Genomic DNA, 23,849 nt, shown 5'->3' with positions numbered 1-23,849 from the left:
GGGGCCTGTGACTTGAACTGGTGCCATATGGGAACGGTTCTTCCTCCCTCCACCCTCATCTCTTCTTGTAGGCTCTTAATCACAGCAGAGACATGAGCCTGCATTGGGCCATTGATCACACTCTCACAATTTCTAAGCCTGTTGGTGACAGAACCCACTCTCTCTCGGTTGCTATCAGCATTAATCATTGCAATGAAGCTGGTGTATTGGGATGGCCCCAGATTTCTCAGACTCCACAGCATTTGCCCTGTGCACCTGACCTTGCCGGGGTCATTATCATGCTGTCCATCCCTCCCAAAGAGTACCTCCACTATTGCCACTTCTCTCAGCTCTTGGATCCCTTCCTTGAGGGTCTTCCAGCACATTCTATGGTGGCGCTCCTGCATTCTCTCCCTGTGGACAAACCTCTCTCTGACATTCCTTAAAAGCCGCTCCCAGAGAGAAAGGGACCCTGACTCCCTTACAAAAATCTGATTCACACCTGAGTCCTGGGTCAAGGGTCCCAAATTCTTTGCCTCATCACCATCCAGTTGCACACCTGTACCCATGAGGTCCCAGACCCAGAGTAACCAGGTTGTATAAGCCTCACGTCCCCATTGTACAATGTCTTTGTGCAGATTACAGAGATTTTTGTACATCAGGGACTCGGTGATGATCTCAACCATTGGCTCCCCTGTGGGTTGTGAGGGCCCTCCATTCTTCTCCTTATCTGGGTGCTCTGGTTTCATCTTAGACCTCCTTGTTTCCACAGGGGTGACTGCTGCTGGCTGTGACTGCCTTTGCAGTTCAGCTGCAACCTGGATGGTTGTAACATCTGTGGGTTCCACTGCTGCACCAGCAGACTCTCCCTCTTTGGGGCAGGGGGAGGGTTTCTCACCAGCTGGGGAAATGTGCTCCTTCAGCATCTGGCCCATCTCCTTCACCAGAACCCCCACCCAGTCTGGGTGGTTCATTTCTGAGGTGGGCTGTGGGGCAGGGTCAGGCTCTGGGGTGGCAGCATCCCTTGTCTCTGGGGTTGGTGTCAGCATGGTTATCCAGGTCAATCTTCCCTTATCTCTGAATGCTAAATGGAACAGGCCTATCAGCAGCACCAACCACTGTATGATATCATTGGCATTTAGAGTGGGTCTGAACCCTTTGAAAACTGGTGGGGCAGACCCAAAGAGCTGGGTGAAGGGTTGGGAGAAAAGTGCCCCAGTGTCATTTCCTCACAGCAAGTACCATTATTAAAGTAAGCCCAAAACCACACAGGTAGTGTGTGATAGCTCTGAATCCATGTGCCTGCCTTCCAGCAGAAGTTAAAGATCCATTAATTCCTCACTTTATTGTGATATATGTTATGGAATAATTTGTGCCTGTGTAAAATATACGTGAAATAAGTTGTGCTTGTACAAAAAAATTCTTAAAGATTTAAAACCACAAGCTGCAGCCAGGGACAAGATTGCTTCACAAATTGAGAAATCACAGATGGCAGTGGAGAGAAAAAACCAATTAGCAAACAAAAAGACGTGGCTTTGTGCAGAGATGGGCCCTTTCCCAGGACAGTCCAGAGACACCCAAGCAATGAATACTCAGTAAGTATCTATGATCAAGATAGTCAGAGTCTTCAAGGGTGTGCATCCCAATGCCACGTTCCCGTAACTCGACGATCAGCATTCATCACTTCCCAGAAACAGTTCTGTCCAGTCCAGCACACAGAAAAGGAAACTACATAAATATGTGAAGAAACAAGAAGAATAGAAGAAACTCTGCCCTAGGTGGAAAAAGCTGTATAAAACCAACCCGAAGGAGACAACATTTGTGAGCAGAGGGGATCCAAAGCGATAGAGTTTAGATCAGTGTTCACCCAGCGCCGATCCCGGGCTCGAAGCTGTCCCTTTGATTGTGGCTATCGGAGACCGAATCTTGACTGCAAAATTAAAAAAACCCCTTTTTTATTGATTATTGTTTGGCTTTATCATTTATTACTTATAACATTATTAAGCCATAAAACAAACTGAATTGCTGGGGAAGATGAAACAGGAAAGCCTTATAAATATGATTGCCTTTCAAAAGATTTTGAGGATATAGAAACTATAAGCAAGATTGAAATGAAAGCAAGCTCTGAGATACCTCAGTTACTGAGCAATCGGAAAACAATGGTATGGCCAACTGAAGGTAATCCCCTTTTGATAAAACAATTCCCTCTGCTTGCAGACAGCTCCAAGGGTCAGAGCAGACCCCACTAGCTTGGTAGAAGGGGTCCAAAGAGGAGTTTTTAGGGTTTAAAATGTAACACAGTATGGTGATGTAATGATTCTTATAGGCTGTATATAAATGCTATAGGATTTGTATCTTGTACTAGATTGGTTAGTGAGAATTAGAATATTCAACACAGATGATTTATTGTATAGTAACAAGAACCTCGCTCTCTCATCTCTTTACCACGCTTTTGCCTTCTCTCTTTACCACTCTCTTTACTTCTCTCAGGCCTGCTCCAGCTGCATCTGGCAGCTCCGAGCAGGGCCCGGCACCCACACCCTTTGCAATAAACTGCAAGATCCACAGCCTGGCTTCAGAGATCTCTCCAGATCCCTTGGAAGGTGAGACCAGCTGGAGACCAGAGGAGACCAGCTGGAGCTCCAGGCACAGCTGATGATTGGAACAGCTGAGTCTGTGGGTAGCTCCCATAGCTCCTGCCTTCTCCCTCCCTGTTGACAGCTCCCTCCCTCCAGCCCTCAGACCCTACCTGTGGTAGTTGGTCTTTTACAGGTGTTTTAACATAAAAGTTAGATTTCCTGTGTTAGTCAGTTATAATGGTTTCTCCCATGTACCCCAATGGTTTCTCCCATGTACCCCATTTTGTTCCCCCTAATGGTTCCGTCCTAATCTGTTTACCACAAAGTTTTCCCACCACTTGTCTGCCCATCAGTGTGTCAGTGTCCCTGCTCCTCCCCTCATTCCCTTATAAACCTTGTCAATCTCAGTTGTACTACCCCTTACTCTTGTCAGTCTCTTTAGTCACTCCCCTTGTATTCTCAAATGTTCTGTGTCAGTTAGCTATGTCTCGATGGTTGATTGGTTTGTGAGGCTTCTTCCCTCCCCTGAGTGATCCTTATTGGAGTTGCTAAGTGATGTGTTCCTCGCCTAAGATCCCCTCATTGGGTGAGAGTTGTATCCACCCTTTGGATCATCCCCTCTTTAAAAATGCTAGTCAGACCCATTTTCTTTGTGACTTGCACCTGACCCCTTTAGGAATAAAGCCTCCTTGGAAACTCAGCAAAGCCTCCTTGGAAATTCAGACAAGTGATCCTTCCTTGTTTCTTTCACCTCTGATTTCTCGTGCCATGCTCCTGCTGTGTCACCCACGCCGTAGCGATTACCGCCACCCTAGACGGTCTCGGCAGAGATCAGGGTGCGGCCACTCTCGTGTGTGCCCTCGGCCACCAAGGGTGTGCCAACCAGAGAAACTCTATCCCGTGGCTGCAGAGCATTTCCACACCTGCCCATCCCCTTTCTTCCCTTCCAACTTATCCCTTTACTTTGCCTTCCATTAATAAACAGTTTGGCTTCTTCGCTTTACCTGCATCTCTGTGGAGCTGGAGCGATGCAAATCCGCGGCCCTGGGACACTCAGGCCCCTCATGCCCTTCTCTTCCACACTGTGTTTTGTGCACAGACACAGAGGAATGAGGACAGATGAGGCTGGAAAGGTCCCTGTGCTGAAGGTGCAGTTCCACAACACTGTGGAGTTACAGATGGAGCTCCTGGACTTTGGAAGAGCCAACCTGAGGATGCTCTGAACCCAGCTGTGAGGGATTCCATGGCAAGCATCCATGGAGGGCAAAGGAGCTTGGAATGCTGGAAGGTTTCAAGAACAGCTTCCTGAAAGCACAGCAGTGCTCCATCCCTGCACAGGATCAGGAAGAGGGAAGAACCAGAGACTATTCGGGTTTAACAGAGAGCTTTGGCTGTGCCTAAGAGCAAATGAAGCAGCAGCACAGTGCCCGAGACTTGGATGCATGACCGTGCCGGTGCCCAGAGCGCTGTCAGGCAGTGCCGGGATCCCGGGTGTGCTTCTGGTCCCCACAAGCGAGGAATGGCAGCCCCAGGCTCAGACCCAGCCAGAAAGCCAACCAAGGGAGACCAGAGGGAGGGCACCCTTCCAGTTTCTCTTGGGCATGGCTGCAAAGCAGCCCCTGCTGCTTCTTCCTCTGCCTGTGTTTGGGCTGTGCTGGTGGCAGAGCCAGCCAGGTTGGGCTCTGCGTTCCAAAGCCTGTTGGGAGCAGGAATGGAAAGTGCTGTGTTCACAGCAGAGAGTCCTGGAAGGTGCTGGCAAGAGCATCCTGTGGGGACAGGACTCTGGGCTCTGGCTGGGAACAGCCTGGTTTTGGTGCTGTGAGCGCAGGCAGGAGTTGAGGCAGGTGAAGAGGCAACGGGCAGCTTGTGTTTGTAGAGGGCCTGGGGCTGCACCTCTGAACCTCCACCTGGAAACACACTTGGGGGAATAGGAGCTAGAGCTGGAGGGCCTGTCCTTAAAGGACCTGTAGTCATTCAGCCTTGCCAGATTTCTTAAGAGTGTGTTGGTGTTTCCCAGGAAAGCTGCACATTTGGGGAAATGCCTTTGGAGGAAAGGGGCTTGCTTCTCAAGGAAAGTGCTTCCCAGGGAGCTCCAGTGAGGTAGGTGCAAGTGTCCCCCTTTGGCTCTCTGTGCTCCTTTCAGTCCTTGAGTCCTGTTGCACTTGGCAGAGGGGCAGGGCAAGGGAGAAGGCTGTGAAGAGCAGGTTTGGCATCTGCCTGGACCTGCAGAGACCAACCCAAGCACCTGCAGTAGGGTGTGTTCCCCCCTTTGGACAGAGGTGTGAGCAGGAGCATCTCTGTCCAGCCACGAGCCCCAAAGCTCTGCTTGAGAGCTGTGAATTAAAGGCCTTTATGCCCACACTTTTCTCATCTTTCCTGTCTGTTACACTGGTTTTTTAGGATTTTATAAGCCTTCTGATGTTGACATTCTTGTAGTGAATTCTCTCACACACTTTCTGTAAATAACTCATTGTTTTTCATTCCTTTATGGAGGAGGAGAGAGTTGATGGACTGTTGGTTTGACCAGTGTCATTGCAGAGATGTCAATGTCACCTTCCAATCCACTGTCACTTTTGTAAAACTATAAATATTGGAGTCAGAGAATAAAACTTCCCTTTTTTTCCCTTCACCTTGAGTGGTGGTGTGCTTGTGTTCTCTCGTGTCCTTCAGCGACACCTGTCTGATGTGTTTCAGCTCTTGACATATGCATTTTCCTGCTGCTTGGTGGAAGCTGCTGTGGCCCAGGGCCAGCACAGAGCTGGGCTGTGTGGGCCAGGCAGCGTGGAGAGCCTTGGCTGATCTTGCTGTGTCCCTGGCCTCAGAAAAGGCTTGGAAGGTTTGCCTCCCGAGGAATCCTGCTCATTGACTCTCCCTGTGCATCTTGGAGAGAACAAGGTGGGCATTTCTGGCAGCTGGACATCAGCAGGCCTTAAAATGGGGGCATGTTGTGGAGCGAGGGCAGCTGAGATACCCTGACCTGAGCCCAGTGCTCCTTGCTCCCCTTTGCTGACACGTGAGCATTTGTCTGGTTTTGGGATGGCCCTGGCTGTGTCACGGGTGCTACGTGGACATGAGACAGCCGGTCCTGTCCCGCTGGGTCCCAGCAGTGCCTCGCAGCAGCCCTGCATCCACGTCAGGATGCTGGCCAAGAGAGGTCCTGGAAGCTGAGGCAGCCGATTTTACGCTTGTGCAGGTGCCTACAGGTCAAGGCCAAGGGTGTTCCCTCAGGATACAGCAGTCCTGAGGGGTCTGTCTCCCTCATTCAAAGAAATCAGCAGACAAATGCATTGTCTGTCAAAAGCCCTTTTATTGACCTGGCAGGAGGGCAGGAGTCTGCACCCCACTAAAATGTTTCTCCACCCTGTATAAATTTCAGTGGGTTGATGTAGGAATTGTATCAAAAATACCATCCATCTTTGCACTGCTGAGGTGATTCGATAGGCAGGGGGTTAGAAATACATTGTGTCACATTCCTAGACTTGAAGCTGAAATCCAGGCACTGGCCAGGAGCAGTCACCATGCCCTAAAGCAGCACAAAGTCCTCCTCAGGGCTTCCCTGCACTGGGCAGATTCCCTGCTTGCCCTTAGTTCTTCTGACTATGTCTAAAGCTTTTTATCAAGTCACTCTCATGTCAGGTTAGGCCAGCCAGGTTTTTCTTATGCTAAGTGGTGCTAAGCACTTATGTCTGTCTGTGCTAAGCACTTGCTTACTATTGTGAATTGCTTGTGCTCACTTATGTCAAACAAAGGCCTTGTTCCATTGCCAAAGGTGCCTGAGGCCCCCTGCTCCCTGTGGCACCAGTTGCTTTCCTGTGGGATGTTCTACCGGCCTGGAGAGTAAAGAGGGAGCTGGAGAAAGAGCTGGCCAGGCTGCTCTGGATCCTTTACCAGCAGCCCTGGCTGAGTGGAGCAGTCCGAGCTGAGCGCAGAGGTGCCAATGGAACAGCCGTGCCCAGGAAGGCTCGGTGGGAAGGGTGATCCAGGAACCACAGGCCTGGCAGCCTGAGCTGCCCCCGGGGAAGGCCTTGGAGCAGATCCTCCTGAGTGCCATCCCATGGCACGTGCAGGGAACCAGGGCGTCTGCCGGAGCGGGGGGAAAGCTCTGCGGAGGGACAGGGACAGCTGGGGGTCCTGGTGGGGTGTTGAGGGCTTCTGTGGGGGAGTTTGGGGAGGTTGGTGTTGGTGGGCTGTTGGAGGAGGAGTTGTCTGGAAGGTGAGAGGTCTCAGCTGGAATTTGAGTCAGTTTGAAGGCAGCATCTGTGATTTGGCACAGCTTTGGTTATGGAGAGCAGAAAGAAAATCTGTGATTTTTCCTGTTCATGGTCCTGATTCTCCTGAAGGGAACAAGAGAAGAGAGCTGTACTTTACTGGCCACTTGGATATCTGTACCAGGGGGAGGATTAGCCCCTTTGCCATCTACTTATTGCTTGGGCTACTTTTGTAACACTGAGTGGACTTTCATTTCTTGAGAGCTTTTATTCCTTAAGAGAATTAGGATATTATCATCCCTTCACAGAAAACAGTTTGCAAATCAAAGAATGCCCCTTTTTTGCCTCTGTGCAGTGTTATGTTCTGTAAAGTGACCCTCAGTGGATGATGTCAAGGTAAATGAATTGCTGCAATGAGAAGGGAAGCAAAATTCCAACTCTTCACCTTCACCATCCCAATGAATTTGGGAAGTTTGCAACTTTTTGGAACTATGTGAGTTGAACAATGGGAAGTAAAACTTTCCTGAATTGAGGAGTGTTAAATGGCAGGTCCTTCTGTGCCTTTGCCACTAACATGTTTTTGTGCTGAAGGAAATTACTTCAATAAGAAAATAATTTCAGCATGGAGTAAGAGCTTCTGACAGAGACCAAGTGTTGCCAGCAGTTGCTCCAGGTGCTGCTGCCAACAGCCCCTGCAGGAAGGAGCACAGCCCCCAATGCACGTGGGCTTTGGCTCCCTGTGGCACAGAAACCCCCCGGGGGCACAGGTCTCTGGGGCAGGAGATGGGCACCAGCGCTGCCAGGGCTCGGGGGTGGCAGCTCTGCTTGGGCAGGGACTCTGCCACACCTGCTGATGTCAGCGCTGCCCGGGCCCCAAAGGGTCAGAGCAGCATTCGGGCCCTGGCCCACACGTTCCTTGTCTGTGTCACACCCGTGGGTTTAGGATGTTCACCAGCTGGGACGTGTCCCAAGGAGGCCGTGCCAGCTTCTGTGGAAGGTTCTGTGCCCTTCCCAGCACGGCTGCGTTGGCAGCCCTGGGGCTCCTTCTGCTGCACTGAGCCCACAGAGCAGGGCAGCATTTGCTGATGGCTTGAGCTGTTCCTAAAGCATATGTTGGGCTGTCTTAGACACTTGGGGTGAGAGATTCCTTGCAACCTGGGCAGTTTTGGGTTGGCTGGGGGCAGCCTCAGGGCAGGGGATGGTGTGTGTGCAGGGGCCCTTTGTGACATGGTGCAGCATGGTCACCCTGGCATGGAACGGGTGTCCAAGGGCCCTTTGTGACACGTGGTGACATAGGAGCTGGTGGTGACAGGACCATGCCACAGTGTTTGGAGCACAAAACGGGACAGAACGGGACAGAGCAGTGCTGGGAGGAGCCCCCGCACAGCGCACTCATTCCTGTCTGACCGGGAGCCTTTCCGAGGCGTTATTCCTGCAGCTGACCTCGAGGCCAGACCACAGGACTTGGTGCCCCAGAGGCATCTCCTATCCCTGACACCAGTGCCCTCAAGGCCAGACCACAATCCTTGACAGGAGTCTCCTGTCCTTGTGGCAGGTGCCCTCGAGACCACAGTGCAGGACTTTCTGTCCTGTAGCCTTCCCGAGACTTCTGTCTTGAAGGTGGCTTCCAGGCAGCACTGCAGGACTTGCTAATTCGGAGCTTTTCTGAAGCATCTCTCCTGCAAGTAGCCACAAATCCAGTCACTGACATGGAGCAGAGACCCCGAAGAGTGCCCAAGCTGGCCTGGCTGGAAGAGGAGGAAGAAGGCCCTGGAGCTGCCCCAGCACAGGTGACAAAAGAGGCGGCGCCACTTGAGCTGCCGCAGGAGGGTGAGTGCCAGAGCTGGGCCACAGGGTTGGTGCCTGCACCAGCTTGGCACCTTTGCATCCCATCCCATCCCATCCCATCCCATCCCATCCCATCCCATCCCATCCCATCCCATCCCATCCCATTCCCTGGGGACATGCCCATGGACAGGACAGAAGAGGGGCCAGGCAGACATCCCGCAGGGGCCGTGCTCCATCCCCTGAGCCATCCCAGGGCTGTCCCTGCCTCTGGAGTGCAGGGCTGGGCTGTGTTCTCCAGCCTCTCCCGCAGCCCCTCAGCTCTGGCTGTGCTCGCTCTTTGCCAGGTGCAGCCCTGCAGCGCACACAGGAGCAGGACCCCGCCCGTGGCCTCTTCCGCAGAACAGCCCAGGTACCTGCAGCCATCCCCACCTGGGCTGGGCCTGCTGGCACCGCACTTGGAGCATTCCCTGCAACATCCCTGCCTTCTTGCCCTTCTCGTCCAGCTGGTTTGCCAATTCATGAGGAGAATTCGGGAGGAAGAGGCCAGCCCCATGGGCACTGGACTCAGAGCATATTCGCACATCTTTAAAACCAAGACCAGTGCTGCCCTGCTGGATATGCTCGTAGAGGAGGGCTTTACCAATCCAAAGCAAGTAAGCAGCCTGTGGCCAGAGTTTGATCCTCCCAGGAATTGCTTGACCACACCTGCTGGTTACTGGAAGCCTTTGAGCCATGGCAGTGTGGTGGGAAGGGAAGCATTTCACTGGGGACATTCCTCCCTCTGGCAGCTTTCCAAGTCTCCCCGTGCCTTCTCCAGGTTCCTGCCCTGGTCAGGTACATCCACCAGTGGCTCCTGGCCAATCAGTTTGCTGAGCACAGGCTGAACAGGACCCTGCTGGATCTCACCGAAGCACAGCCCGCTGACGTGGTCATGACGCTCCTGCGTGTGGCCCCATCCTGTGACAGGTATGGGGCCCACCTGCCCAGAGGGCTCAGGGCTCGCCAGCCCATCAGCCTGTAAAGCCTGGCCCAGGTGTCTGACCAACAGAGAGTTCCAGGGCCCTCTGGCTGCTCCCTTGGCCAGCCCTGGCACGTTAGCCCCCGAGCCTGCTGCCGTGCTCCCTCGCTGCCCCGCAGGGGCCTGTCCCCACAGGGCTGGGCTGCCTGGGTGCTGCTGGTGAGTGGCAATGGGCACAGGCAGAGCTGGCAGCCAGCTCAGGTCCCCACTGCTGCCCAGGCCACGATGCTGTGTCTGAGACCCTCCTGAGACAGAGCTCTAACCCCACAGAGCTGCTTTGACCATGTGGAAGAGCATCATGTGCTCGCCCAGGACTGCAGAGCCGGCGCTGCTGATACTCCTGGATGTGCTGGGGAGCTGGCCAGAGCACAGCACGCGTACCTCCGATGGGGACAAAACGGGTGTCTTTGTCCTGGCTGTGAGTTTCTGTAACTGGCCTTTGCTGGCCCCAAAGCTGCCTTTCCAGCAGCTCTCCATCCTCCTTCCCCCACTGCATCTCCCTGCCTCAGGCGCTGGGTTGAAACCCGGCCCAGGGGCAGCTTCAGGCCCACCAGGCCCCGTGCTCCCCCTGCGTGTCTCTGAGCCTCTCCCTCCCCTGCTCATGCCCTGCCACATGGACACCTCGGCACTGAGCCCTGTCTCGGGGTCTTTGTCCTTTGCAGGCAACTGTGGTGATGTGGAAGATCCTCCAGGTGCCCTGTGTCCTACATACGGTGACGGTGTATTTCCCTTGCTTCTTTGTACACCTGCTCTCCCAAGTGTTCTTGAGCACTCTGGATATGCCAGAGGAGGTTGATGCATTCTGGAAGGAATGCCAGGAGGAATATGGCCTTGCCACCAGCCCCAACAGGTGCTCCATCCAACTCCTCCTGTCTCTGCTGTGTCCCTGGCCAGGAGCCAGTGTTCCCAGTGTGACCTGGGCTTTGCTGTGCACGCAGGTTTGCAGTGCGGACCCTGAAGTCCCTGCTCTGCAGAATGCAGCATGAGGATGTGGTGGTGGCAATGGAACGCAGGTGTGGCTGGGACACGCTGCTGTGTGCTGACACCCACCACTATGCCGTGGGTCTGCTGGCCAGGTGAGACCCCCTTCTCCCCACTGCCTCTGACATTTGTGCTCCGTGCCCAGGGAGCTCCACACAGTCCCCGAGGTTGTGGGCCAGAGGGCCTTGTCACCGAGGGATGGCCAAGCAGACTGGAAAAGGCTGGGAGAGGAGGGTGCCCACCAGGAGCTGCCTCCCAAATAGCCCAGGGCCCCTTGCAGGATGCTGGGGAAAGACCAGGCCTCTGTGAGTCACTCCTGGCAGAGGTTTGTCCCCCTGGCCAACAGTCTTGGTTCCTTTTCCTCCTGCCAGGGAGATGTGCTGTGTCTCCATCCCGTTGGTTTCCCGGATCGCTCGCTACCTGCTCCGGCTGCTCAGCACACAGGAGCCACGCTGGGAGCTGCCTGCTCTGGCGTTCCTTGTGGAGGTGAGCCTGATGGCCAGCACTGCCTGGCTGAGCCGCCTCCCAGCTCTCTGCCCTCTTGGAGCCGCAGCTTCCTGGCACGGTGCCCGCGCCCTGTGCTGCTGCCTGGGCCCAGCCCTGTGTGGCTCCGGGCTCCCACCGACCGGGTCCCTGTCACTGCCCTGTGCCTTTCAGGTCCTCGAGTTCCTGGACTTGAGTGAACATGGTGCTAACAAAGTCCTGCAAATTTTGTCAAGGCAGCTGCAGAGCGAGTGCAGGGAGAGGCGTCGCCTAGCACTCAGGGCCCCTTCTTGAGCTCATTGAGGAGCCCTCAATGGTGAGAAGGGGGCAGCGGCTGAGGCTGAGCTGGGGAATGCAGTCACTTGGGCTTGGCAGGGCTTTGAGTGCTGGGACAGCTGCTCCCAGCTCTCCTGCCTCCCAGTTCAGATGCCCCAGTGCTTCGGGAGAGGCCTTTGACCTCTGGGCCCTGTGGCAGCACAATGGCATTTCTCAAACTTGTGTTCCACACAGACCGAAAAAATGTGGAGCCTGACTGAAAGTCTTGTGAAGTTCCTGTGGGATGCAGATGGAGAGATAGTTTTCATGACAGTCATGCTACTCAGCTTTATCATCTTGGACAATGACATGCTGATGCCCAGCCCCATCACACTGCAGCTGCTTGAGGCGCTCCTGCCACTGTTTGACCACGTAAGGCTCACTGCTCCCAGCCACAGTCACTGGGTGCCGTCCGGACACTTGGTGCCCTGTGGATTTGCAGGCCTGCGCCAAGCTGAGCCCTGTGCAGCCACAATGCTGAGGTTTTTTTTTCTTCCTTCCATACAGAACAATAGCCAGGTGCAGCTGCTCTCCATACTGCTCTTCCGAACACTGGTGACTCTTCCCGAAAGGGAAAAGGAAAAAAAGGCCCTGATGACACTCCTGTGCGAGAGCCTGCTGCCCCTCTTCTTCCACTGCCATGATGAGAATCGGCACAGGTGAGGACTCGTGGGCTGCTGCTGTCCCCATGGCAGGAGGCTCGGCTGCCTCCTGCCCTGGCACCTGCCGGGCTGCCGCCTCCTCCAGGCCTTGGCACAGGGACATGGGTCCTGCGCCCTGGGCTGTGGGGCCATCTCTGCCTTTCTGCTCTTCTCCAGGGTTCTCAGGAAACGCTGCTATGTGTGGCCGAGTTCCTGAAGAGGAGGGATCTTGAAAGACTGGTGAAGAACCAGAATCTGTGGAAGTTCAGCGAGTGCCTGGTAAGGACGGCCTGAAAGCCCCATCCTCAGCCCGGGGAAGACCCCTGAGCCCGGTGCTCAGTGTGCGGGGCGGGCAGCTGTGCCCCTGCACCCAGAGGCCACGCGGGCTCTTCTCCTGGCTCCCGATGGAGCCCCGGCCCGGCGGGGCTGCGAGGCGGGCCGGCACCGCGGCTCCCCGGGCAGCAGCCGGCCCTCTGCCCCTGCCCTCGGGAGCCCGGCGCCGGCGGCTGCTGGCAGCGCCTCAGGGCTGTGCGGGCAGGGGAGGCCGGGGCGGGGCGCAGGCAGCGCCCGGCCCAGGGGCTGAGCCCGCGCCAACCCTTCCCTTCTGCCGTTTTCTCCAGCTGGCAGAGGACAGGAGCAGAGCAGCCGAGCACCTGCGCCGGGCCCTGCTCTACCTGCAGAGCCCACAGGAGTCCCTGCGAGCGGCGGCCATCAGGTTCATAGGTGAGCCACAAGCCTGGGCTCCCTCCCCGGCCCGCCGCAGCTCGGCCCCAGTCCCGCCTGCTGCCCCGGCAGCGCCAGCCGGGCCCGGCGCCGTGGAGCCCCGCCTGGCCCGGGCATTGCTGCTGCCGCCCTCTGGCAGCCGTGCCCTGGGGCGGCTGCGTGCGGCAAAGGCCGGGCTGAGCCCTGCCGGGCCAGCAGCCCGTGTGGCCACAGCGCCGGCAGAGCCGCTGGCAGGGAGCTGTGCCGCTGGCACCGTGACAGGCTCTGTGTTCACAGGGATGGCCGCGCAGCACCTGAGGGGGAAGAAGGAAGAGCTCCGGCTCATCTGCAACGGTGAGTGAGGGCAGCGGGCTGGCAGCGGGGGCTGCCGGGGGAGCTGACAGCCCTGCCCCGGCTGCAGAGGGCTCTGCTCCCTGTGCGGACCAGGGGCGGCGTGGGCAGAGATCTCAGGGCCACCTGGGCGATTCGTGGCCAGCAGCTTCGGGCTGCTCCCGTTGTTCCCTGCTCCCTCCTGGCCATGGCTAGAGCCGGCTGGGATGGCCCTGGCAGGGGGCTCTCCTCGGCTCCCCGCAGATCCGGGATCTGACCATGGCTCTGTTCCTTTCTCTTTCAGCCCTTGAACACCTGACAGAGGACATCAGCAGTGCCGTGTCAGATCTGGCACTTGAAACATTGTATGTCCTCCAGGCACTGCAGATTGAGCGATATTCCGTCTTCCAGAGGATGCAAGACCAGCTCCACAGGGCATGGAGGACATGGCCTCGTCTGTCTGGGCTCGGCTGGCTGCGCTGCTGGAGCTCTGCAGAGAGCTGATACCTCTGTCTGCTGGGGCCACCTGAGCCAGCGGGAATTTTCCATTTCTTCAAGAGTTTTCTTTTTGTTTTCTTCTATTTGTTTTTTCTTTAGTATATAAATATAGAGTGTGTTATAATACACAGACTCCCAGGAGTTTTCTTTTGCTGCTCAGGGTCTGCAGGGCATAGGGGAAGAGGGGGAAAAGGGTGCTTGGGCTCAGCAAGCTGCCCAGGCATGCAGTGTTGCAGGGAAAATGGCCAGAAGCCCCTTGGCCTGTGGTGGTTCTGCTGAAGCCTTTGTGCTGGTGACAGAGCGGCTGGGCAGGGGCCGGGGCTGCGGGGATCCCTGTGAGAGCGGAGCCTGGAGATGGCCACAAGCCCTGTGCCAGGCAGGAAGCACCATCCGTGTCCTCCTGCCCGTGTGCTGCTGGCTGCATTGCTGAGGGCTCCCAGGTGCCTCTGGATGGGGCTGCTCTGGAGCTGCTGTGGGGCTGCGGTGATGCTGCCGGGCAGCTTGGCCGGGCTGGGGCAGCCCCTGAGGGGACATGGTCATGAAGGATGAGGGGCTGGGAAACCCTGACAGGACACAGCAGTGGGAAAGCACGAGGGGGATGTGTGAGGGAGTGGGTGGCTGTAACGTTGGCTGGGGGGGAGTGGGTTGGAGACAGAGAGAGCACTCACCCCAATGTTCATGTGGCAAACAGAGAGCGTTTGTTCTCAAGCCCTTCCATCTAAAGGGCTTTTGAAAAACCCAGTCTGGATAATTCCATTGCTCTGATCTCTATGCCTTGTCAGATTCTGGCCAGTGAAATGCTGCAGCTCTGGGAGAGATGTGACTGGGCGAGGCCCCTGGCAGTCAAACCAGGGCTGGTACATTCACACAGCCCGAGCCAGCCTGCCCTGTGACACACGGCCACAGAGTGCAAGGCACAGCTCCGGGTGCTCCCCAGGAACCTCAGCTCTGGGAGCACTGTCTGCCCCAAGCTCCAGGGGCTGCAGTGGGAGCCCGGCTGGGCTCTGCCCTGGGCCCATCCTGCAGGGACAGCTGGAACCAGGGAGCATTGCCCTGCCACAAACAGCAAAGCCAGGGCTGCAGGGCAACTGCTCCAGCCCGGACTGCACTGTTGTGTGCTGTGCTCTGGGGCTGGGGCTCCCTGCACAGGGAACTGGACTGGTGTGCCACAGGAGACAGAGAAGCTTCAGCCTCACCCTAACTGAGGGGGTGCGTGGGCTGGGAAGAGTGGGGAGGCTCAAGCGGATTGACAGAGCTCATCCTGCTGCAAGGATGAGGAAAAGGGAGTGGGAGCTCAGCAGTGAGGAGAGCTGAGGGCTGGAGAGTGGCTCTGAATGACACTAAAATCCCACTGAACCTCTGAGACATTGCTGCTCCTCAACCACTGACAGGATGAGTCCCTAAGCCTGGGGCTCTGCCTTCCTCGTGGAGAGGGGCACCAAGGAAGGCAACAGTGTGATGGAGACTGCAATGGGCTGGGAACTCACTGCGGGAAAAGAGGGAGCAGTTAGGAAGTAAAAGGCAGGTGGGGGGGGAGAGAACTGTTCAGAGAAGGGCTGAGCTACAGCTTCAGCAAGCTGAAAAATGTCATTTGGGGTCATGCCAGATTGATTTCATTTCAGAAGTTACTGAACAAGTTTATTTTTTGAGGGGTGTTATGTTTTTCCTTGGAGGGGTACACTCTGCAAACTTGAGCTGTGCTGCCAAAATGCACAAGCAAGTCTGTGCTGCACGTCACACCATTTCTTCTTTGGCTGATTCCGGCCTGGTGCTGAGCTCCAGCAGAGCCCTGGCAGAGCCCAGAGCAGCCTCAGCACCCGCCGAGCCCGGCTGCAAGGAGAGAAAGCAGAAACCGCCCATCAGCTGAGGGCTCCTGTGCCCTTGTCCCAGGCACCCGCGGTGCCCAGGCCGTGCTGGCCGTGCTCAGAGCGGTGCCCAGAGCTGCCCATCCCTGCTGCCTTTGGCACAGAGCAGGAGGGCAGGACATGTGCCCAGCCTGCAGCCAGCCAGGGCACATGTGATGGTGGTCAAAGGGGTCTTTGCATGTGGGAAGAGATGAGGATTTGCCTCCATATTTCAGAAGGCTTGATTTATTATTTTATTATATATATATGTCATGGTTTGACGTTGGCACAAAGCCAGTGCCCCCATGAAAATACACTCTCCCTGGTTTCTGCTGTGAGATGTGACCAGGAATAAGCAAAGCAGGCCCCCACTTAGAAATAAAGAAAAGAAAACTTTATTAACGACACTGCAAGTAAAAAGAAACACACAGGGAAAATGAAAACCTTCCAAAAGCATTTCCTCCTGCCCCCACCAAATTTCCAATACATCCATCCCTCAGATCACCAACTCTCGGTCCATCACCACCCTTTAGATAATCAATTCTCTGTTCAGCAAGAGGAGAGGAGTCCTTCTTGTGCCATAGGCTTTCCCAGGAAACACCGTCAAAACCTCGTGTTTGGTACGCTGGCAGTTTATATACAGACGCGAACAGGATGGGGCTGCTTTGATCAGCATCTAGAGCTTTTTATGTTTTCAGCATCAGTCTCATTACATGGTTATGACAATGGAAAGATGCGTACAGCTCGCTGACCAGGCAGCAGGTCTGTTGTCTTCGCTACAACTTATATATCTTTTTCTGCTGCTTTAGCACTTCACAATTCTTGCTGTTTCTGTGGCCTGTCCTTTTTACAACCTTCCTAAAACTCTCTGATTTTTATGGATTCCCACACATGTGTTCCCATGTCACTCGTGGCACCACCTGGTGAACATCTGCCATCGTGACCTCTTGCTTCCATGTCCAGGGCTCTCACCACTGCACATGGACCAGAGCTGCTTCTAGGGTTTTCCTTTTAAGGATGCTTTGTCCCGGTCCAAAAAGAGCACAGTGTCTCACTTTCGGGACACCTGTCCCCCCCAGATTTCACCCCCTGGGGCCAAGGTATCTCATCACTTAACCCTCTTGGCTTTGAGCCATTGCCTCCCCCTGGATGCAGTCTCTGTGTCACAGGAAACATGGTTCTGTCCAGGGCTATACAAGAAAAGTCCAGTTAAGCCCACTGCATCATCTCTTCTCACCTAAGATTCTTCCCCACTCTTCTGACATCTTTCACTTGCAGGGACTTTCATCACACTTGTCCATTTCTTCCTCTGTTTCATCTCTATCTCTCTTCTAGGAAGGTTACTGTTCTGCAAAGATTTCATTGTCCAAAATAAGGGTTAAAATCTCAGGCTCTGCCCGCCCAGAACTCCCACAGCGGCCGGACACCTTCTTGCTGCACCCCCCCTCCCTCCCTTCTCCTTCTCATCCGTGCTGCGGGCACACGTTATCAAGTTTCAAGGTAGCACAGTCACAGACTCAGGCTGGCTCTCTCTCTCTCTCTCTCTCTCTCTCTCTCCCTCTCTCTCTCTCTCTCTCTCTCTCTCTCTCCTGGGGGTGGGGGGCTGCCCGATGCCTCTCGGTGCTCTTCCACTCTTCCACCCTTCCATCCTCGGGGCCGGACCTTCCTCACCTGGCTGCATGGTTTCCCCTCCCCCACCCAGATGGCAGGGGAGGTCTGACCTTTTTTCCCTGCCAGAACCCAAGAGAGCTTCACCTGCGAGTTCTCTGCTTTTAACTCCTGTGTTCTCAGAGGCGTATTCATGTCCACAGTGGCCGCACCAGGTGCCAATATTCAAATCTGAGCACCCATTCGTTTGACCACAGCATCCCAAAAACCTCACTTGCTCTCAAACCATGACCACGATGTATGACTTAGAGTTTGTAAAAACTATATTTTACCATTGATCTATGATCCTTCTAATAAGCTGTGTTCACGCCCTTGGCATACAGAAGAGAAAGTTTAGTGGGACCAGAACTTAGGTTTCACCTTCTACTCTCTTTATCTGTTTCCTTTTAGGCGATCCAAGCCTCCATACTACATGAGCTAAAGTCAGAGGATGCTGCCGTTTGTTGCCGCTGCAGCAGGAATCTGGATGCTCCTCCCTGAGCCGCGTGCCTTCAGCTGGGTGCTTCCACAGTCAAGCCATAATTTCATGTCCATGGCCATGGCTGACAGGCAATTGAAGGCATGTGTTTTTTCAACCTGTGTCACAGAGGCAGTCAATATACCAGAGCATCCAGCTGCTAAAAGATCAAGTGTCGCAGACATTTTTTCATAGAAATCCTTTCTTTGGGATTTGTGCATCTTCTGGGAAGCAAAGGCCCCAGAAGAAGAATGTAAACAATTGTTATCGGCTGCTGTGAAATGTAGCAGGTGCTCCTGTGATTGGATCATGTTCCGTGTTTACAATTGGGGGCCAATCGCAGAAGCAAGCTAGGGGACAGATTCCCTGGGTACAGAACTTTGTTATTCATTCTTTTCTATGCTATTCTTAGCTTAGCAGCCTCTACAACTTCTCACTTTATTCCTTTTAGTATAGTAATAATGTATTGTATATCATATATCAATAAATCCAGCCTTCTGATCAAGAAACAAGATTCTTGTCCTTCTCTCTCACCATGAAGACCTCATCAGGTCGCTGTAATGATCAAGGAAACAAGATCCAGATGGAAAGCAACAGCGACTGGTTCCGTGGACTTTTCAAACACTGGGGGATCAAAAGCTGGCTCTCATCTCTAGTTAAGACTGTTTTGTGGGCTTTGTTTATTGTGTTCATTGTGCTGGTTATTGTATCCATTTTTGCTAAATGCCTGCAAAACTCTATGGCAGAAGCCTTCTTTATAGAAAACAAAAAGGAGGGAGAGGTGAGAGCCCAGAACGATTGGAACTGTAATAACTCAGGGCAAAGTGACCAAGGAAAAAGAGAGACACCGCTCTGAATGCAATGGTGACACCCATGGGCATTTGCAGGCTCATGGTGATGCCGCACATTTTGCTGGTATCACCCAGTTCAACTGCTGTATTTTCCATATATGTACTCCCTCTAGAATGTTCCCCACTCTCTTATACCCTATTGGTCCTGGCTTACTGGAATGCTCTGCTGCCGTTCCCCCCCCCATATAAAACGCTGTGTCCCCAGCCCCATTTTGTTTCCCTCCCTGGACCCTCTTCATCGCAATACACAATGTTTGGAGTTCCACACAAAGATCCCTTTAGAGCCTCATTCACCAGCAGTTTAAGCAAGCGTGCTCCCAGCTCTGGGAGTTCTGTTTCCTCACAGAGGCTGGCTGTGGACAGGCCACCACACAGGAACTGAGTGCATCAGGCAACCTGGCCTCCAATAAAAGGCATGAATCCCACAGCCCACCCAAACCAATGCCTTGCATGTCTCTACCTTTTCCTCCTACTCTCATCTCTCTTGTCACTTTCCCCATTTTCTCTGAGTGGGAGCTTGGCTTCTCTCTCCTGTCTGCAGGTTCAGCCGCACGTGTGACCCTGCAGGAACAGCCTGACCCACAGGGAAGTGGGAGAGGACTCTTTGTCAGGAACTGTAGTGACAGGACACGGGGGAATGGGATCAAACTGCAAGAGTTGGAAGAGATTTGATGATGGGAAGAAGGTCTTTATTGTCAGGGTGCTTGTCCCGGACATGGGGACCAGTGCAGAGAGGCTGTGGATGCCCCATCCCCAGCAACATCCAAGGCCAGCTGGGACAGGGGCCACAGCAACCTGGTGTGCTGGGAGGTTGCTCAGCTTGGAACCAGATGATCTTTAGGGTCCCTTCCAAGCCAAACCATTCAAGGATTTGATCATTCTGCCATCCCTGTCTCCCACTGCGCAGCAGCCCTGAAATTTCAGTGACATCACAGCTCCCAGAGGGTTCCAGGTGGAACGTCCAGGACCTGGAAACGAGCAGAGCAGGCACTTCACCGGCTGCCAAGCATCAGTTGCCACTTGCTTTGTGCTCTGCCCCTGACTGCTGAGGTGTTGCTGCTGCCTGGGCTTTTCCTGCTGCCTACTCTGGAGCACCAATCCCAGCAGGATGTGCACTGCTGTGCCAGTGGAGGTACAGTGCCATTCCAGGCAGGGGGGCACCCGGCTTGGGCAGGCTGCAGCCATGTGGGAATGGATGGTGTGGGACAGGAAGCCCACTGGGAGATTGTGCTGCCCCTTGCAGAGTGCCAGAGACAGTGTGGAGGAGATGGAAGTGGACATGGTGCTGGAGAGGGAAGAGATGATGGAGGTGGACGAGGAAGATCCTGTTGAGGAGATGGAAGTAGAGGAGGGGGACAACATCGAAGACATGGAGGTTGATGAGGCGGATAACATCGAGGACATGGAAGTGGATGAGAAGGATGAGGAGGAGCCGATGGTCCTTGGATGAAGATGGAGCCCCACAGGTAAGACAGGCAGCTGCTTCCCATGCCCTGCCCACAGACACACTGGGTCCCCTGACGTCAGGCTGGGGCTGGGCTGGATGGCCCCGCTCAGGGACACAGTGCCCGCAGGGGGCCTGGATTGTGGTGGCACAAGCACCAGCCCCAGCCTGCCCTGCGCTTGCCTGGGGCCATGCCAGCCCTGCAGCCCTGTCCCCGCCCCTGGGGCCCAGCTCCCAGCCCTGGTGGGCTCAGTGCTGGCAGCTGAGTCCAGTTCTGCTGCTTCCTTTCTTCCAGGACTGATGCAGACGATGGCGCAGATGCCACACCTTTGTAAATATGTTTGAAAACTTCAAGTTTCTTGTAAATATGTTGACTGCATTAGAAGATTTCTGTAAATATGTTTGAAGATTGTTAGTCCATCAGATCCCATGTAAATATCTTCTGTACATTGTTGTTGTTATAAGGGTTTTCAAAATGAAACATGTTCTGTAAATCCGAGCTTTTGCCTATCTTCAGCAAATAAATACTGTTTCTTTTTAAAACCTCACTTCTCTTTGCCATTCCTTTGGGCACAGGAAGCGTTTGCACTCTTGTGGGTTCCTCTTGATCTGAGTTTGCAGGGCTGGAGGTCCCTGGGGGTGCTGGCACAGCCACCCTGGGGCTGAGGGTCCCTGTGCACAGGGGCTCCCACTGACACCACTCCTGGCACTGGGCGCTGCTGCTCTTCCTGCCCTGGGGCACAGCGCTGTCCCCAAGAGCTCAGCTGTCACCATCTCTCACCCAGGGGCCTCTCACAGCACTGGCCCCGGCAGCCATGTCACCAAAGCAGGCAGCAAACCTTCAGCCACCCTTCCTGCTGGAGCCACAGGGACTTCTGGGCCCAGAGCCGGCAGCAGGCCACAGGCATGCAAAATCCACCTGCATTCTTTGAAAGCCACCACAGCCTTGGCAACTGGGGCACATGCATCTGGGCTGCTGCAGGGGCTGATCTTTAAGGCTTGCAGCCTCCAAAGACTCCGGCCTCTGCTTCCCAGCCTGCTCTGCAATGCCCTGAGCTCGCATTGTTCATGAGACAAAAGCCAAGCCAGGGCATCCTCACCCTGCCCGCATTCCTGCTGCTGGCAGCGGCCACTGGCCCTGGGCCCCACTCGGGTGACAGCTGCAGGGACAGGGCTGGCTGTGCTGCAGGCTTATGGGGATTTGAAAGGGTTTATTGGTATCGTTAACTTCTTTTTTTCCTTATGTGTACTCCACCTTGGATGTTCTCACCTCTCTTTTCCCCTGTTGGTCCTGGGTTGCTGCATATAAGACCCTCTTATCTTCCATAAAAACCGTGTGTGCTCAGCCGTATTTTGTCTCTGGCCCTGGACCCTCTTCAGCACAATCCACAGTGTCTGGAGTTCCACACAAAGACTCCTCTCTTGCCTCATTCATCAGCAGTTTAAGCGAGCCTGCTCCCAGCTCTGGGAGTGCAGGTCTCTCACAGAGACTGGCTGTGGACACGCCACAACAAGTGGTGCCCAAACAGGGACCTTCTTTGAGAATTCCCTGAGAGCGACTCCAGTGACGATCCAGCTGTGCCACCGTCATCGGACAGAAAATGCCTCGGGTCAGCCTCTGCCCTGGAGTGGGACCTGAGTTTCATCAGGGTTTTCTGAAGGCAGCGTCGGCACCCTCAAGGGGCAGGAGGGCCGGCTCAGCTGGTGAAGCCCATGGGACATTTGAAACACCTGCATCCAGAGCCGCCAGAGCAGTGAGTTGGGGGACAGCCGCCTGCAGTGCTGGATCCTTGGGTGATATTTTAGTCCTGTTGGTGGGCGACCCTTTACATCAGGGGCAGCTATGGGTGACAAATTATCCAAAGCTGAGAGAGACATATATGTTCCAGTTAGGGAGGTTCTCCTTTCAGAGGGGAAGACTTTTACTAAGGGAAGTTGGAAGCCTTTTGTTGATTGGCTCTTTAAGGAGTTTCCATACATTTCTGTTGATTCAGTTTGTCATGGAGCATTTTGGGACTCAGTTAGGGGAAGACTCTTTCTTTTGCAAACTCAGTGAGTGGTAAGAGTCACAAAATTGTACCCAATTTTTCACATGACTTATAGAGTTTTCTCAAGGGTTCAAAGTTCTAATATTCAACCCAGATTTTGTGCTCTGCCCCCAGCATTCCTGAACCCACTGATCCCAAGATTAGGATAAGAGACAGAAACTGCTGTAAAGCACAGATGAGCCAGCTGCTGTCTGCCATCTCCCCTCCTTCTCTAACCCCTGCCCAGATCTGTACTGATCACACAGGCCTGGATTCTACCCTAACCCATTCTCCAGTATCTCTCCTCCCCGGATCCCCCTCAGATAGCTCACAAATGGAGTCCCTCCACTGGGGCAGGATGCCAATGTCCAACCCCCTCCCACCCCCGGCTGTCTCATTGGGTTCTCCCCCTGAGTTGGGTCTCAGCTCTGCGTAAGGTACCCTCCCTGTGTCGGGATCCAGCGCTTCCTTGCCTACTCTTGCTGGCCCTGCCCCTCCAACTCAGCCCCTTGCGGATCCCGCACTGTCAGAGCCGGAAGTGTGAGGGGCGGTAACCGGAAGGCCGCCATCTTGGCTACCAAAGGCCCACAACACCGGGCCTGGCCAGTCACCCCAAGGCCCCTCTCCGCTGCCAGAGACCAAGTTCCCTCTTCTGGAGAGGAGAGGGAAGGTTCATCCCACTTTGAGGATGAGCCAGAGCCTTCTCGGCAGAGGATGTGGAAGCTGGCAGCTGAAGAAGGGGACTGGGAATTGGTAGCTAAAATACAAGCAGCACCGGTGCAGTACCAGACAGGGACTAACCCCCGATGGCAAGCTGTCACACACGGGGAGATGAAAGACCTTTGTAATGCAGCGAAAGACCATGGGAGGGTCTCACCATATTTTAATAAATTGTTAATTGCCGTCTTCGCTGCACATGTTATGGTGCCTCACGATCTTCATTATTTTATGCACATCCTATTTTCTCCCACTGAATTTATTCTGTGGGAAGGAATGGGAGAAAAAATTAATACAACAACTATTGAAGGACTATGCTAGAGAAGGCAGGCGGGCACACCTAACACTAGACATCTACTCCAGGGAGGAAGATTTCATTAAAGCTGAGAATCAAGTAAGAGACCTTCCCGAGCTGTGTTTGCAGAGGTAAAAGTTGATGCAAAGACAGCTCTCATGCAGACACCCAATGGAACAACACCTACTCTACATTTCACAGACATTCTGCAGGGACCTGGGGAATCCATTCTAAAATTTATTGACCGCCTTACACAAGCAATAGAGAAGCAAGTTGAACGTCCAAAAGTCAGGAAGATACTACGTCCGAAACTTGCTGAAACAAATGCTAACAACACCTGAAAAGACATTTTACCCTCTCTACCCTGTTGGGAGTTTGGCTGGCTAAGGACTGGAAAAGTACAAAACCGTGGCTAATTCCAAGTCCTGCACCTGCAAAGATAGCGTGTCCTTGAGGCCTAGCTGTAGTATAATAACAAACAGTGAAAGAGACATGAGAAAAGAGAGATGTAACCCCTAAGGAATGAGGAAGAGTTCATGGTATAGTTTAACCAATAGATTGCTTGGCTTACAGAATATTCATAAGCTTATTATTTGCTGTATAAGTGTTTGATACTTTCTTCAATAAACTGGACCTGAAGGACCTGAGGGACCGGGACTGGACCGGACCTGAGGGGCCATGATAAACCAACTGGTGTCCTGGTCCCCTTCTGTCATGGTTTGAGCCTGGCACAGAGCCAGTGCCCCCATGAAAATGCCCTCACCCTGGTGTCTGCTGTGAGATGTGACCAGGAATAAGCAAAACAGGCTCCAGCTTAAACATAAAGAACACTTTATTACCTAAACTACAGGAAAATAGGGAAAAACTAAAAGGAAAAGAAGAAAAAAAAATTGAAAACCTTACAAAAAAAACCACTTTCCTCCTCCCCACTACCTGAATTTCCCAATCCGATACATTCTCTCAAATCACCAACTGCCCAGCCTGGCACCACACTTTAGTATACTCAAACTTCAGTTCATGAAGA

Source organism: Zonotrichia albicollis, chromosome 37, assembly GCF_047830755.1.
Source record: "Zonotrichia albicollis isolate bZonAlb1 chromosome 37, bZonAlb1.hap1, whole genome shotgun sequence".
In the NCBI taxonomy this organism is placed as follows: Eukaryota; Metazoa; Chordata; class Aves; order Passeriformes; family Passerellidae; genus Zonotrichia; species Zonotrichia albicollis.
Note: the sequence above shows the minus strand (reverse complement) of the source record.